General features: G+C 44.1%; 1 protein-coding gene across 1 annotated transcript in view; it reads left to right on the top strand.

Annotated features, from left to right (window-relative positions):
- Positions 1-14,772: 14,772 nt before the first annotated feature.
- Positions 14,773-15,580, top strand: part of MEIS2 (Meis homeobox 2) — a 237,230-nt gene continuing 236,422 nt past the window's right edge. The window contains exon 1 of the mRNA XM_011992708.1: positions 14,773-15,285. The gene's annotated coding sequence lies outside the window, so the exon portion shown is untranslated. The remainder of the gene's footprint in view (positions 15,286-15,580) is intronic.

Below are 15,580 nucleotides of genomic sequence, written 5' to 3'. Positions count from 1 at the left end.
AGTGAACCGAGATCGCACCACTGCACTCCAGCCTGGGTGACAGAGCGAGACTCTGTCTCAAAAAAAAATACAAAAATTTAGCCGGGCGTAGTGGCGAGCACCTGTAGTCCCAGCTACTCAGGAGGCTGAGGCAGGAAAATGGTGTGAACCTGGGAGGCACAGCTTGCAGTGAGCCTAGATCGTGCCACTGCATTCCAGCCTGGGCGACTGAGCAAGACTACCTCTCAAAAAAAAAAAAAAAAATCAGGATATGACTAATGAATTGGCAAAAAAAAAAATCAGGAACCCAGAAAACACAATAAGGGCCACAGGGAAGACAGAATCATTTATATTTAATAGAAGCTAATATAGTGGATTTTAAAAAAAAAGCAATCTCTACATTTGAGATGTTGAAAGTAATTTTCAGTTCCACATTGTAGCCATAGATGTGGGTGGCTAAAATGGACATATATGTGTGCATGCACGCACACATACGTGCACACACACATACACACAATGTGAGTGGGAATGGATTTTGGGATGTGAGGTAGACAAGAAAACAGTGGACCAAGTGGAGATGATCAGGGTAAGTGGACAAGAGCAACCTGAATTAGCCATGATAATATAACTTTATAGTTTGAACTTCAACAAAGATCCACAAATATTTAGCAGCATTACTATGTTAAAGTAAATTATACTTAGGTCTCAATTAACATTGAGAGAGAAATAACCAATTTTGTAAAGACCATGTAAAACAAATAACCAGTGCAAATTGTGTTCTATTTATTAGTATGTTCAATTGTATATGAATGCATCCTAGGTCCTAAAACAAATGGCCCTACTTTATGTTTCTTCTCCAAAAATATATTCCGACTTATTTTTCAAACTGTATATCTATATCTCAAATAAGCCTGGTCCAACTCGTTATAGAAATAAGACATAATTGGTAAAGTACATTAATGAAATCTCTGAAGATGGTATTTTTCAAGCAAGTCTCTGTATGATACCACCTTTAAAGTTTATTCTACTTTTCATATCATACACTCTCGTCACCAATGGAAAATTTACTTAAATGTTTCTGTTTCCACGTATACCTCAGCCAACCTCCTATATAAAAAGTCATGCAGTATTGTATGTGCTTTTTTGGTTTTATTACTAATGTAAATACTAATGAAAGCTAAATCTTAATTCATTAGTATCATTGATAATTTGCAAGAATATAGAAGGCTAAAATGTAATTGAATTGAAACACATGACTCTTGCTAAGACTTAGTTCTGACCTAAGAAAGCTTCTTCTACTCTCAGTTCCCCATACCCCACTCACTCTCTTTAAGGCTCCCATAGTAGCCTAGGCATGTTTCTACCTTTATTCATACCAAAATCTTTTTATACACCTGCCTCTGTTTTCCTCTAAAACCCAATTGAAGCTGAGACTATATTTAATTAATCTTTATATGTCAGTACTCATAAGAGCACCTAGAGAATATTGCAAGCTCAACAAATATCTATTTGAACGACTGAATGGATGTAGGAATTAGTGATTGAATGTTTTCTCCCAGTTATTAATTCTATTACATTGTAGAACATCTGTGGCTCAGGATTCAGTGTTCTGGTTCTCTTATGAGTTCACAGCACAGTATTATATTTTAAAGATACTCAATCTACACTGCTAATCCAAAAATCAGCCTTTATTTAAAAATTAATTTCAGTGTACCCTCTATAGTCTTAAAACATTATTATGCCTCCTGGTAAAACTTCCAATTAGATGTTTATAAATTTGTTTTTAACCTATCAAGCATACAGTGTGCCCCCTGTTACATACCCATTTTATTGTTAGTGAAATCACTGGATTCTAAATTGCAATGGCATTCTTTATTTCAGCAGCAATTTAGCAGGGACAAACCCAATGATACATGGAAAGACGCTTATTACCTCCTACACCTCTGCCTCTAGCTCATCTAACCCTTTTTCCAACATCTATGAAAATAAGAGTTCCCTCCTTTCTCATCTGTTTTGCTCAACAAGATGTGGAGGGAAGAACAATGAACTTCAAGCAGGCAGTTCAGGGATTTGGTCCCAGGATTGTTACTACCTTCAGTTAATTAGACTTCGAATGCTTCTCCTAACAGTTCTGGGTTTCCATTTTCTCCTATATAAAATGAAAGGGTTGCACAAGATGATAATTGTAAAAATAACTAAAGGCCCTATTTATTAAGCTTTTACTATATGCAAAGAACTGCACTATGTGCTTTATGAGCATTATCTCATTTAATTTTAATCCTCTAAACACGTTTATAAGGTGTATCAGTCAAGGTCCAGCAGGAAACAGATGGTACACATCAAATTGGGTAATTTGAGGAGAGCTTAATAAAGGAACTTTATTAAAAAGGTGTGAGCAGGGTGTTAGGAAACCACGAGGGACAGTGCAGTGCCCCAAGGCTAGTACTGGAGAAGGACATGGTTACCTAAATCTAGAAACAGAACTGTGGGAAGAGGACTGCTTGAGCTGTGGCTGGAATGCAGCCAGCCCTCAGGGACCCTGGGAATCAGCATCCAGACCTGGCTCTACCCAATCTAGGCAAACCCAAGAGGAAACAAGGGCCATTCTAAAACCATCTATACCAGCCTTTGGGGCAAAAATCAGGAGGAGGAAAGTAAATAGTGGACCTGAAGAGGCTGACAAATGTGTCCAATAATATCAACTATTGTTATGCGGATTTTATGCATGAGGTTACTGGGGTTTAGAGGGGTCAGGTGACTACTAAGAGTTCACAATCAGCACAGGCCGGATCTAGTATTCAGCCCCTTCCTGTCAGACTCCAGAGCCTGAGCTCCTGATGCCTTTTTAGACCTTGGAGTCCCTTTTTGTGTTTCTAGGGTTAAAAACAGCCTCAGAAGTGATCTGATTCAACCCTCTCCCTTAGAGATGTTTGAATAAGATGTCTCTCCATTTAGGACATGAGCCTTGCAGAGACCTCAGTTGCCTTTGAAAAGCTAGTGGTCTGTGTGCTCATTCTTCCTGTTCCAATACTGTGGCTTGTATCCTGACATGTAATTTTGATTTGTAACCCTGAACGAGACACTCGTAGAGACAAAGTTGTTAGGCAGTCAAAAGGAGAGAATAGCATTTTTTACTATTAAAATTTTTTCTTTCTTGTGACATGCTCTCCTCATTAAGCAAACTTAAGGAATTTTCCATTGACAAAGACTTGTCTAGTGAATAGCTTTGCTTGGGGTCAGGGTGGGGAATAGGGAGGGCAGTCGATTGATGACTGGATTTTCCAATTTCACGTGCTGGAGTTAGAATACAGCCCAAGACTCTGTTAAACGTGTTCCAGTAGACTATGGAAGAAGTGAGCAGAATGCAAAAATGTTTAAATGCAGTGAAACTAAAAACTACTATTAAACATATTCTTCAATATTCCTGTGAGGGTCCTGAAGATAAGAAAAGGAAAGGAAATTCTCATAGAGTGACTAGTCAGAGGTTGTTAATTACTCTTTGTGTGAGAATTAAATTTGCTGAAGAGGGATGACTGAAGTAATTATCTGAGGTCAAGGGGCCCATCCCCAATCTGTCTGCTCCCCTGTCAAATAGAGATAAAAAACCCACTCAATACTCTTAGTAATGGGAAACTGTTCCTGTACAAGCACTTTTCGGCCTACAAACAGGTTGTAGTCTAAGATGGTCTGCAACTCACTTGCTGGGAATATGAAGCAAATCTTCTGAAAGCCAGGGTGTTATAAACTGTGACTCAGGGCTGGACCAACCTTCGACACCCATTTAAATCTCGAATCTAACTCAGTGTGAGTTGCAAAAGTACTTCCTGATATGAAGAAAGAGGAAAATGACAATACTGAGAACTCAGTGTTCCTGTTCCAGGTCGGTCCTGAACCTGGCATGTTCTCACTGCCTTTCACACTCTAGCACCTTCAGGCCCAACGCAAGAATGGAACCTGAAAGTTTCAGGCAAGTGCCATGATTTGCCATCTTCATTACCAACAGGATGTAGGAGGCTTTCATGGGTGTACAATGAGTAATGTGGCCCAGATATCCCTCACCTCGAACTCAAAGGCCCTTTTTGTTTGTTTGCTTTTTATACCAGAGTGAAGGATAAAAAGTGGAAGAGTTATATGTTTGTTTTTGATTAATTGGAAAACTTTCCGATTTTAGCAGAATGTCTGCCTACAAGTAATAAGGATCTGTGAATGAAGAAAAGAAACGGTTTGATTACCTTTTTAAAGATTATCCCCATAGGCAAGGCAGGCCTGAGAGCGCACTCTCAGGAGAGAAAGTTCAGTTTGGGGTTCCCTTTTAACTAACTGGGCAATACAGTATTGAGAGATTGACTCTTCATAGGAAATCTTCAAAAACCTGGCTACAGAACTTCTTTTTTTGAGGAAATGATTTTCCTGCCATTGAACCCTAGCTAAGCAAGACTTTTGAGATTGCTTTAATCATCAGCGGCTTCAGTGTCTTGGTAGTGAGTGAAAACGGGATTAGGGTGGAATAAGGGGGAAAAGTTTCCAGGGACCCGTGGTGAACCAGTGTTGAGACCCCCCCCCCACCTCCTTTAAATAGGGCCTGCATGTGTAAAAGTCAATTTCTACTTTATGAGAGATTAGAACCAGAGAGCGGCTCATATTTAAACCCTGCAAAGATAAGGAACAGTGAGTTTACCCAAAATTAGCTTTCAAAATAGCTCTGATCTAGTAATTTGCCCAGTAACTTCCCCAGACTGGGGCAGGTCTGAAGAATTTAAAAAGGGGAGGAAGTGATATCTGATAAACTTTAGGATAGCTGAATTTGGGGTGGAGGGGGGAGTGGAGGAAGAAGGTAAGAGAAGAGGAAGAAAGGTGGGGAAGAGACAGAGAGAGAGAGAGAGAGAAATCGAACTCCATCAGGTTGCCTTCATTTCCCCGCAGGATTTCACCCACTATGAGCGTCGGTTGTTGTTTTGTTTATGCAAAGTTAGTCGGTCTGAGACACAGGGAAAGTGCTGAGATCCACGCTGAAGAAGGCAACAATGATTTTTAAAATGTAAATGAAACCACGCACACACACACACACATACACACACACACACACACACACACACACACACGCGCGCACGCACACACTGGGTCGGGGCAATCCCTGCCCGCAGACTTTGAAATGAAAACACGGCGAGGAGGGCGGGCTGGAGGGAGGCCGCGGCAGCAGCGGGGAGCGTTGTTGGTGACCGAAGGAGCTCTGGTGAATATCAGGTTCGGATTAGTGACAACTCAGAAGTCACGCCGGCGGTTGGGGGAGGGAAGTTTGCCAAGGTCTCAGAACTCGACGGAAGAGAGAGCGGCTTCCCCTGGCGCCGGGCGGAGCTGGGCGTACGCAGAGAGACCTCCGTCCTGGCCCGAGCCAGCTCCCCCCCGCGCTCTCACACCCCGCCCTGAGATTGAGTTTGTCAGCGATCATAAAATGGGAATTGATTATTCCAGCCACCATTGATTAGGGAAGAATGCTTACTGCAGCAGCGGGGAAAAGGTTAAGAGGAAATTGACCTTCTTCCTAGGTGACATAAAGTCATTAGGTAAATGAGATATTCACACAGGAGTTTTAAAAGGTCACGCTCAATTTTTATTTGTAGCCTGAAGAGTCAACCTGGAGCTGGAGCTTAGGGCAGGGACCCCGCTCTTCTGGACAAGCGGACAGAGTGGGAGATAACTCTCTTGCTGCGCTGGGCAGGGGCAAGGTGGGAGGTGGGTTATTATTGTCTGGGGAAGATCGCACTGGAATTGGTGGAGTCCCGGCCCCCGAACTCTGCGCCTCCTGCCTGACCCGTGGGTGCGTCTCTGTGCATGTGTCCCTCTGGGGCCCTGAGCTTCGCGCGGCGTCTCCTCCGTTCCAGTCACCCGTAAGCAAAGGGATGCCGGGCAGACACAGACAATTAAAAGCACTTATCCTACCATAGCCGGCCACGTATCACACAGAGGGAAAGTGTTTTGTTTTGTTTTTTAAGTAGAGGGTGAGAGATATATTTATGCACATATTTATCCCTCTAATTATAGGAATTAATCCTCTTACTTATGACTAAAAGGTAACGTGGAAGGACGTCTCTTTGATGTGGAAAAGCACCATTTGTGACTCACATACAGACTGATTAAGGAATAATTGTTGTTAAACGCTTTACAAGAGAAGAGTGTTTAATTGAGGGGCATTCGTAATTTTACGGCTTAGTACGAAATTAAACGTAATTAAAAACTCAGAAATTCCAACTGATTTTCCAATTATTTTTATTGTCTGAGTTAATTATTACACAAGGGTATCACTGTGCCCTAAAGGCATTTTTTAAAAAAGCAATCATACCTTTTCCAAATATTCGCAGGGAAGCGACTCAAAGCTTTCTCCAGGTATAAGCCTGGTAAAGGACCTTCCTTCTTCACTCCCCTCTCCTTCGGTCCCCCACGCGCCCCTCCTTCGCCTCCGGTAATTAAGCGTTTCAGCCACTCTCCCCTCTCTCTGAGTTCCTGTAACACCTTGAGATGTGAGAAAGTGATGGCAGTTCTCTTCTGCAGATCATTACAGGAAAACTGGAAGTATCTGTAGAAGGCTGATGAATTTCTTGAAGTAACACTTGTCATACATGGTGGCGAGATTTTTTTTTTAAAAAAGCTAAGTAAACACAGCTCTCTGGGGGCGATCCCTCGATGCCTCTGCCTTGGGGTGTGTGGCAGGAGGGAGGTAACACCCAAGTACCGACTGGAAGTTGTTTATAAACTCGCACATGAAGACGTACAGATGCACGCTGGAAACTTTCTTTGGTTTGCACTTTTATTTATTTATTTGAGAGGATGGGTATGAAAAACTTCTCAGATTATGAATTTTTTTTAATGCTGGGATTGACGGCAAAAAGCCAAGCTATGTTTGTATGTGTAGCTTATTTAAATGTCCAAATAGACTTATTTAAATACATCAAAAGGTTTACAGAAAGTGCCTCAGTGTTATGGAAATGAAAACACATCCTCACAGCTCGTGCAGAAGTGGCCCTGTCTTCCCTATCAGACTTGGATATCTTTCCTGTCAAACTCTGAAAAAAATAAGTAAAAAACATAAAATTGGGGAGAATGTGGATTTGTAAGTTTCAATTCATCTGGACCGAGAGTATGGAGCAATGGAATGTTTGTGTTTCAGTAAGTCTTTAATTTCTCTGAGATTTTTAGGACAGGGACTTCAGTGGATTCTAGCTTTCTATTCGCCTTTCCCCTCCACACCCCATAAAATAAATGATTGCCTCTGATCTGATGTGCCAGGTGAAAATGGGTAGAATTAAAACTGTCAATTCGGTTTCCAACTTATGTCTTTCGCTTGAGTTCAAAAGCTTTTAAAGTTAAAACGTGCCGATCATTTGTAAGTATTATTTCTTTTTCTACCATCGAGGCTTTTAAGTAAAAAGGAAGAAAAGGTGTTTATATTTCCAAATTCATTTTCCCTGGAAGATTTCAATCTGCCAGGTAATTTGGTGATGGACCCTGACGGTATGAGAAGGTCTGCCTGGCGGAGCCTGGTTTACCCGAGTGCGGCCAAGTACACTCAAGTCCGGTCTTTCCCTTTTTTTACTCCAATGGTATATTTGGAGCTGGGATGTGGATATTTAAATTCGAAGCTTTCTAAGTGCTTCAGTACTTTTGAAGAAGAGATTAGAGTAGGCAGAGTTGGGGAGAAAGGAAGAAGGATCTCTTTGAAAGTTAGAGATGGTGAAAAAGACATGTAATCCGATGTGGAAAATTGAGTAAAAGAGGTAGTGCACACTTTAGCTTAGGCAAAGATTGCTGAATCCTTTGAAGAAACTGACACGGATTTTCCAGAGATGGGGTGGGTGTAGGGGGGGAATCCTAGGGTGGGCATTTTATGTAAATGAGCATATTTGAAATATAGTACAAATCCGGTATAGTAAAACTGACAGTTCTGACAGTATTGACAACATAAATATATGTTTGAACACTGCACTTTCAGACACTTAACCGATGAAGCAATAAAAAAAATTCGACTACAATATTTCAAATAATCGACATTGATGTTTTGATACATCATTTTTATACTCCAAATCGATCTATCACTCTGGGGCTGGTCAATTTTAAGTAAAAATGTGCTGCAATTATTTGTACCTTGGCTAATGATGACCTAATAACAGTCCCCAATTAATTACACCCGAATCGTGCTTTTTTCCTTCCGCATTGGAGGTGGGGGCAGTTCTTGGAAAACAGAACCCACTATTGTGCCATCCTTCCCCTCCCTTGTATTCCATTTTTGCCACGGGTAGGGGTGGGACTTCAGATTTAGGAAGGGGTCTTTGTCTGCTTGATCATGGACGCCACAGGCTGGGGTCCCCTCACCAGAAATAGCCACCTTCTGGGTCTGTATTGGGAATACAGTCCTCACTTTTACTTTGCAATGTCAAAACTAAATTTTAGAAAATTCAATCATAACTCTCCTTCAGGTCCCATGTCCTTTCCTCTGTTTCAAGGACTAAATGGAAGAGATTTGCTCAAAGATTGGAAATTTCTCTCGGGCTGTGTGTGTGTGTGTGTGTGTGTGTGTGTGTGTGTGAGAGAGAGAGAGAGAGAGAGAGAGAGAGCGCTCGCGCCCACATGAGAATTTTAATAAAGTATGGATACAGCCCGGTCCAATTCTAAAGCACCTAGTCTGAGTCGAATCTCCCCCACAGTCGCATCGCCTCTGACCTCCCTACGCGGTGTTGATTGTTTACAGGCTACTGACGGAAAAAAAAAAAGCCACAAATAAGAAAGACAATGACCTGCAAATTGCAGGAAAGGAGGGAGGAGACTGTTGGGTATTGCATCCCAGGCGTGCCTCCTCCCTCAGTCTGACTGTTGGTTTTCTCTCTTTGCCCTGTGAGTTTTCCAGTTCTTTCCCACTCCTCTCCAAATTTGGTGGAGGCAGGGGGAGGAAGAAAAGAGATAAAGCTGATTAAGTGAAGTAATAAACAATCCTGGACAGGCCTAGGATACAAACTCGAGCAGTCCATTGTGAAGTACGGATCGGGCGGAGGCGGTGGAGGACCGCTCGCCCCTCTACACCGACTCCCTCTCGCAGGCTAGGCGCCAAGCCGTGCTGTTCCCCCCGGCCCCACACCGCCCCCGTGAAGCCCACACCCTTCCTCAATCTCGCACTGAGACTCGGCCTTCTGATCTAAAACTGAGCTGGGCTCCACTAGCCCTGAATTCCAGTGTCTGATTTCTTTCCTCCAAACTTCACGAATGCAGTTTTAAGCCCCTCCAAACCACCGCCAGCTGAGACGCTGGGACTTAAGCAGCACGCTAAGCAACTTTAAGGTGCGAATCAAAGGCAAAGGATGTGTGTGATCCGCGTTGGGTTAGCGGGAGGAGGGATCCGAAGAGAGAGCTCCGTCGCCAGAGCATCTCCCAGTTACGAGGGTTACTAGTCTCTGGCCGGGGCTTTCCAAGCCGCCTGCTCTGGAAGTAGGGGTAGGAACTAGACAAGAGGCCGCAGGAGGACAGAAAAAAGAGAAAAACAATCGAGCCGAAGAGACGAAAGGAAAAGAAGGAGAGAGGAAGAAAGAGAGGAAAGAAGAGAGCGCGGGAAGGAGGAAGAAACAGTGAGAGCAAGCGCACGCAGTGTTTGGAGCCCCGCCAGATAGCGCTAGAGGGCTATTTATTGAAATCCTTTCTGTGCGATGGTGAAGCAGCTAAAATTGGGAGAAATAAGAACAGGGGAAAAAGCGAAAAAAGTTATAATAATTTTACTCCATTTTATTTAAAAAATAAATTGTGGGGTGCTTAAACGTTATTAATGGGAGGAGGCAGAGAAAAAATTATTATAGAAAGCTTAAGTGGGAAAAGGACCAAAGGACCAAAAACCACCACCACCACCACCACCACCACCACCACCAACAACAACAACAACAACAAAAGGAAACAAAAAAGTCCCCTTGCCTCTGTTGATCCCAGCTAGGAAGAGTGAGTAAAGTTAACAGGTAAGGAAGCCAGTGGAATTATTTCTAGGCCAACTTTGAGAGCTGCTGGCTACACTGCTGTGAAGGTCAAGAACAGTTCACAAGGATAAACCGATGTATATGGAGAAGGGATGTTTTAAAAGTAATAGATGGCTGCAAGGGGTGGAGAAGGAGAGACAAACACGTTATTGGAAACGCCAAATAAAATATATATCAAAAATTCCAACTGTCAGCCAGCAGGTCTTGGGCAGAAGATAGCCCCTTCTGCCTTTGTCCCAGGGATGCTGGGCTCAGGGCTGTTTCTGCAGGGCTGAAATCAAACTCCTTGAATAACAATTTAGAAATACTCTGAGAAGCTTGGAGAAAATAACTAGACTACAAAAAAAAAAAAAAAAAAAATCAGTGTGTCATTCAGAACCTAAAGAGAAGTGCTGGGGATGGAAAGAGAAGACCTAGTAACAGAGGTGGAGTCCAGAGAGAGAGAGAGATGGAGAGGGAATAACATATTTTTGATCACTTTTACTTGCTCAGTTCAGTAATGCAAGAAATAAAACTTCTTTCAAATGATACTTTACTTTTAAGTATTGACTTGGTTTTATCCTAAAATCCCTGGCATTTCACATATCTAGTTTCTCTTTTCAAACCTGAATTTTCCTTTTACCTGAAGGAATTTTTGAAAATCAAAGTAATAATTCATGTCTTTTTTTCAAAACCAGTAAATAGAACTTCCCTCCCGGAATAAAAATTAACCTTACACAGTTTTTAAAGATCTGCTTAATCCAAAATATTCCAAATTAAAACATTAAATAAAGTTACAAATAAGATTAAGGTTGGATTTATTTGCTTCTATAGCAAGACGTCAATTGTTCTAACTGTTGTAAGAAGACAAAAAGGATTTAAACCTGGCAATTTTAATACACAGATTAACACTTCGGACTTCACAGTTCTGAGGAATTTGAAGTTATCTGTGCTGAGATTCTATAACTTTCAAGAAAAAGAAGAAGAAACAGCTACACAAGCTCCTTAAGGAGTGTGGGCAAAGTCATTTAGAGTCTGGGTTCATAAATGCTTGGTTCAAATTAAACACTCCCCCGTAAAGCCAATGGCCTTCAAATTAAGGGACTATAGTGGAATTCAATTATTCCTTTTAAATCTTAAATGTTACCTATAATAGCATTCCATGTTGGCTCAAGAAAGAAAAGGAAAAATAGAAAAGTAGCAGTTTTCAGAAGTCTTGGGGTTGCTTCAATAAGAAAGAGGTGATTAAAAACAGACTCTTAAATTTGAGAGGCCCGATTCCCCCTTCCATTGGTCCCCACCCACTTGGTCCCCTCCTTTTCACCTCTTTTTCATGCAGTACCCCCACCCCCACTCCAGAGCTAAGTAGCTGATTTGGGATTCTGAAGAAATAGGTTTCACCATCCATATTTGTTCTGGGGCACTTGTAAAATGCGATTTGTAGAGGGTCTTTAGCCTTCTGATTGTCTTTGAATTGTTTTTACTGAAACAGATCTTTTGCAGTTAATGAGTCCCCACGCAGCTGGACAGCTCCTCTCGGACACTGAGAACTCTAACCCCAAAATGACCCCAATTTGACACCGCAAGATGAAATTTTACCGCCTGTTAAAACCATTTCCAGCCTGGGCAGAAGGAGCTGACTGTTGACGGAGGTGTGTGCCACCTCCTGCGACCCCCATTTCGTGCCTGTCTCCCGGGCCTGCCCCACCTACTTTCCTTTCACCCCAAATGTGGGAGAGCAGATGAGCCTGGAAGCCTGGGTGGGAGTGCCAACGCTGACAATGGGGCATTAGCAAAATGCCACCAGGATGGAAATCAGAAAGTGCGGGTACTCTACTCCTTTGGAATCGCTTCTATTGGACTGGAAAATTGGGGATGGGGGAAACCAGGAAATTCTTAAATGTTAGATGAGCTTTTTTCAGCTCTATTAATAAAACACCAGCAAGTCGCTGATTAAAGGTAACAGTCCTTTGAATTCATCAGACTGACCAAGAACCAATACCTTGAATCGACTCCAACTTGATCTCCTCGTGTGTAATCCACTACACTAGGACTTCTATTTTAAACTAACAGTTTCATAAGTGACATGAAACTAGGTAAGTAAGATCTCTTTCGTTCAAAGAAATTCTGGGTTCTCCCCTGACACAACTGGCAAATTTTTAAAAGACAGATTTCCTCCAGTAGGAATGCACTTTTAACACTCTCACACTTTTTAAACTAAAAGTCGTTGAAGTTAAATATGATTTTTTGACAATATCTTAAAATGTCATATTTCTCTCTCCCTCCTACACCTAACCATATTGTCCCTGTTGTTTGCTTTAATGTATTCAATAAAATGCAAAAGAAGTTAAGAATATGAAAAAGAGAGAGAGAAAGGCGTTAAGGTTAAAAATGCCTTCTGCATCTGATGAAGACACATGAAAAGAAAGTTTAAACTTTTCTTTTTTTGTAAAACCCAAGATTATCACCGGATAATCAACTTATTATTAGCTTACGATTGTTTGAAAATATAGAAATCGGCCGGGTGTGATGGCTCACGCCTGTAATTAGAGCACTTTGAGAGGCCGAGGCGGGTGGAACACGAGGTCAAGAGTTCGAGACCAGTCTGGCCAACATGGTGAAACCCCCCCGACTCTACTAAAGACACAAAAAATTAGCCAGGCGTGGTGGCGCGCGCCTGTAATCCCAGCTCCTCAAGAGGCTGAGGCAGGAGAATCGCTTGAACCCGGGAGGCGGAGGTTGTAGTGAGCCGAGATCGCGCCACTGCACTCCAGCCTGGACGACACGGCGAGATTCCGTCTCAGAAAAAAAAAAAGAAAGAAAGAAAAGAAAAAGAAAATAAAGAAAGAAAAAATATAGAAATCATCAATCTGTCTGAATTGTTTTTACTCACACTGCCAGGGAAGGAACGTTTTTCTAGAAATGCAACTTAAGTTTTTCTAAATGAAAGCTATACAGATGCTAACTCACTTTACAGTATCACTGTAAAAACAGAAAAAGAAACAGAAGGTAGCAATGTTGAATGTTTAAACCCTGCAAGGCAGAAGTTCCGCGTGAAGTTGATCTTTACAAAAAAGGTTTATCAAGGACACTGAGGAGTCTCCTTTAAAAAGAAACGTAACTGGCACTTACTGAACAAGACATTTGAAACAACAATAATCCTATTGGCGACGATAAACTTAAATTCCTAAACTGAATTTAAGAATAATGAGAAGAGTAAAAACAGTACAAACTTCTCAGCCAGCGGCGCTGCACCGGGAACTTGGACCCACCAACATCAACAGCTTTGCAAAGTCGAAAACGCTCCGCGGCGAGAGCAGACTGTGGTTTTTTCCCCTCCCCACCCCGCCGCCCTCTCAAACCTCCCGGTCCCGGCTAAACTGAATTCGCCTAACTGTCGATTGAAATAAAATTCTGGAGACCAACTTTTTCTTTTCTCTTTCATCTTCTTTTCTTTTTTACTCACCTTCTCTTAAATGTCGACGAGCAACTCAGCAACAAATAAGAAGGATACTTTTAATCTTGGAGTTCTTCTAGGAAAAAAAAAAAGAGTACGTGGAGGAAGTACCCTCCCCCCAACCTTCAGATTTCCTACCCGTCGGCTCTAGCAGGCTTGAAGCCGGGCAAAAAGAGTGGCTGAAAACCGGGGCTACACTCTCCTCCCTGAAGCTCCGTGAGTCCGGCCGTCCCTGCTCGGGCCACTGGGCAGAAACCTCGCGGCCCGCAGCCCCTCTCCCTGGCGTCGCGCTATCCGCGCCTCTGCCAGCCCCTTCGCACTATCTTTCTTTATATGTGAGGGCCGATTTCCCGCAGACATCATTGTTATGATGGCTCATTTAATCAAACTGTTTAATTGCTCTGGTAATCACTATCATCATCACAGGTGCTCAATCATTCATCATTTTTGGAGGGCTTTATTGACCTCCCGAGTTCATTCCTCAGCCCTATTAAAACGAGGCCAAATTTCTCCGACTCCGCTTGGAGTCTCTGCAGTCTGCAATCTTAGCCTAGTTTCTGTTGCTCGAAAGCTTACAGTGAAGCAGGGAAAATGGAAAGGGGGCCAAAAAAAAAAGAGCCCTCCCACCCGCCCTCCTCCCCGCTCTTTCTCTCTCTCTCTCACACACACACACACACACCACACACACACGCACACACAGTACTTTATTCTCTCTAATCAACCTCCCCCACCCCACCCTCCCTCCGCGGGAAAGTCGGATAGACGCGGCGCGCGGAAGACACTCTACTCTCCACTTCCCAGAATGGGTTCAAAGTTGGGGAGGGATGCGGCTGTGGGAGAACAACAGTCCGCTTTCCACTCTCTGGGCCAGGGACTCGGAGGGCGAGAGCGAGAAGTTGGGGAGAGGGCGCGCTTCCAGCGCCTGTCCCGGCCGGGCCGCGCCACAAGGGGCCGAAGCGCGGCGGGGGCTGCTAGGCTGCGCGGCTCGCGCCGGGTGACCGTGGCTCCGCCCCCAACTCCGGGCTCGTCGTGATTGACGCGCGGCCGCCGGGAAACCAGCGGCGCGGAGGTGAAGCCTGGTGCAGCTTGGGCCAGGGAGGACCAGACACCGGCAACAACTAGTTTCCACCCAAACGGTGTGGGGTAGTTCCTTTCCTTTCCTTTTCGGAAAAGTTCTTTCGGAGCTGGCCCCATCTTCCTGACCCCGCGAAATCGCCCCTGTGTAATTAACACAGCCATTAGCAGGCGTTACCGCGGCCCGCCGCTGCGCCTCGGGCGACCACAACAAAGCTGGGCTGTGAGCGCCGGCCACTCCTCCTCGCCTGGCAACTTCTTTCTCCCCCTCTTTCCCTCCTGTGCTTCCCAGCTCTGAGTAAGATCCACTTTGGAGACGCACACTCGTCGCGCGCGCGCGCACGCACACACACACACACACACACACACACACACACGCCCTTGGTTACATCGGACCCAAATGACTCTCTCTTCACTTCCTCCCTCCCGATTCCGCTGCGGCCCCCAAAGACTCTCGGGGTGGCCCCTTGTCCGCACCGCTGGGAGGGAGTGTGCTCTGAATTAAGCTGGTCTCTTCTGTTCCTGGAAAAAAATGAGTATTGACAAGGTTGCTGGATCTGCGCAGAAAAGAAAGTGCCACTTAATAAAAAATTTAGCCCGGCAATGGTACGGTCTGCAGAGCTTGCTGCCCTTGGACGTTAGCAGGAAGCCTTCGGGGTGCTGTAATCGGCGGGCAGAGGAGAGGGAGGCCGCGGAATTAAAAGGAACAAAAGCTAGAGCGCCATGCCAAACGTCTCCGACAAGACCCAGTTAGGCAGGAGCCGGGAGTGATGGGAAAATGAACTAGAAGTAAGTTTTTGAAAAAAAAAAAAATGAAAAGATCTGAGGCGGTACCGTACTTTCCCTGTGGTTTTCTGCAGTTTTCCTCTCTGCGCTCTCCCTGTCCTCTTCTCTCTCTCTCCCCCTCTCCCTCTCTCCCTGTTCGCGCGCGCGCACAACACACACACGCGCACGCACACACACACACTCTCACACACACACACTCACTCTCCCCTTCCTCCCCCCCGCCGTCCCCCATCCCCGTGGAGGAGCAGGCTCGCTGATTTGCTCGGGTCCGCCCGGCTCGAGCCTCCCCTCCCCCTCC

The sequence above is a fragment of the Mandrillus leucophaeus genome, unplaced genomic scaffold (assembly GCF_000951045.1).
Source record: "Mandrillus leucophaeus isolate KB7577 unplaced genomic scaffold, Mleu.le_1.0 Scaffold417, whole genome shotgun sequence".
NCBI classification, from domain to species: Eukaryota; Metazoa; Chordata; class Mammalia; order Primates; family Cercopithecidae; genus Mandrillus; species Mandrillus leucophaeus.
Note: the sequence above shows the minus strand (reverse complement) of the source record. Positions and strands in the feature narration are given on the sequence as shown.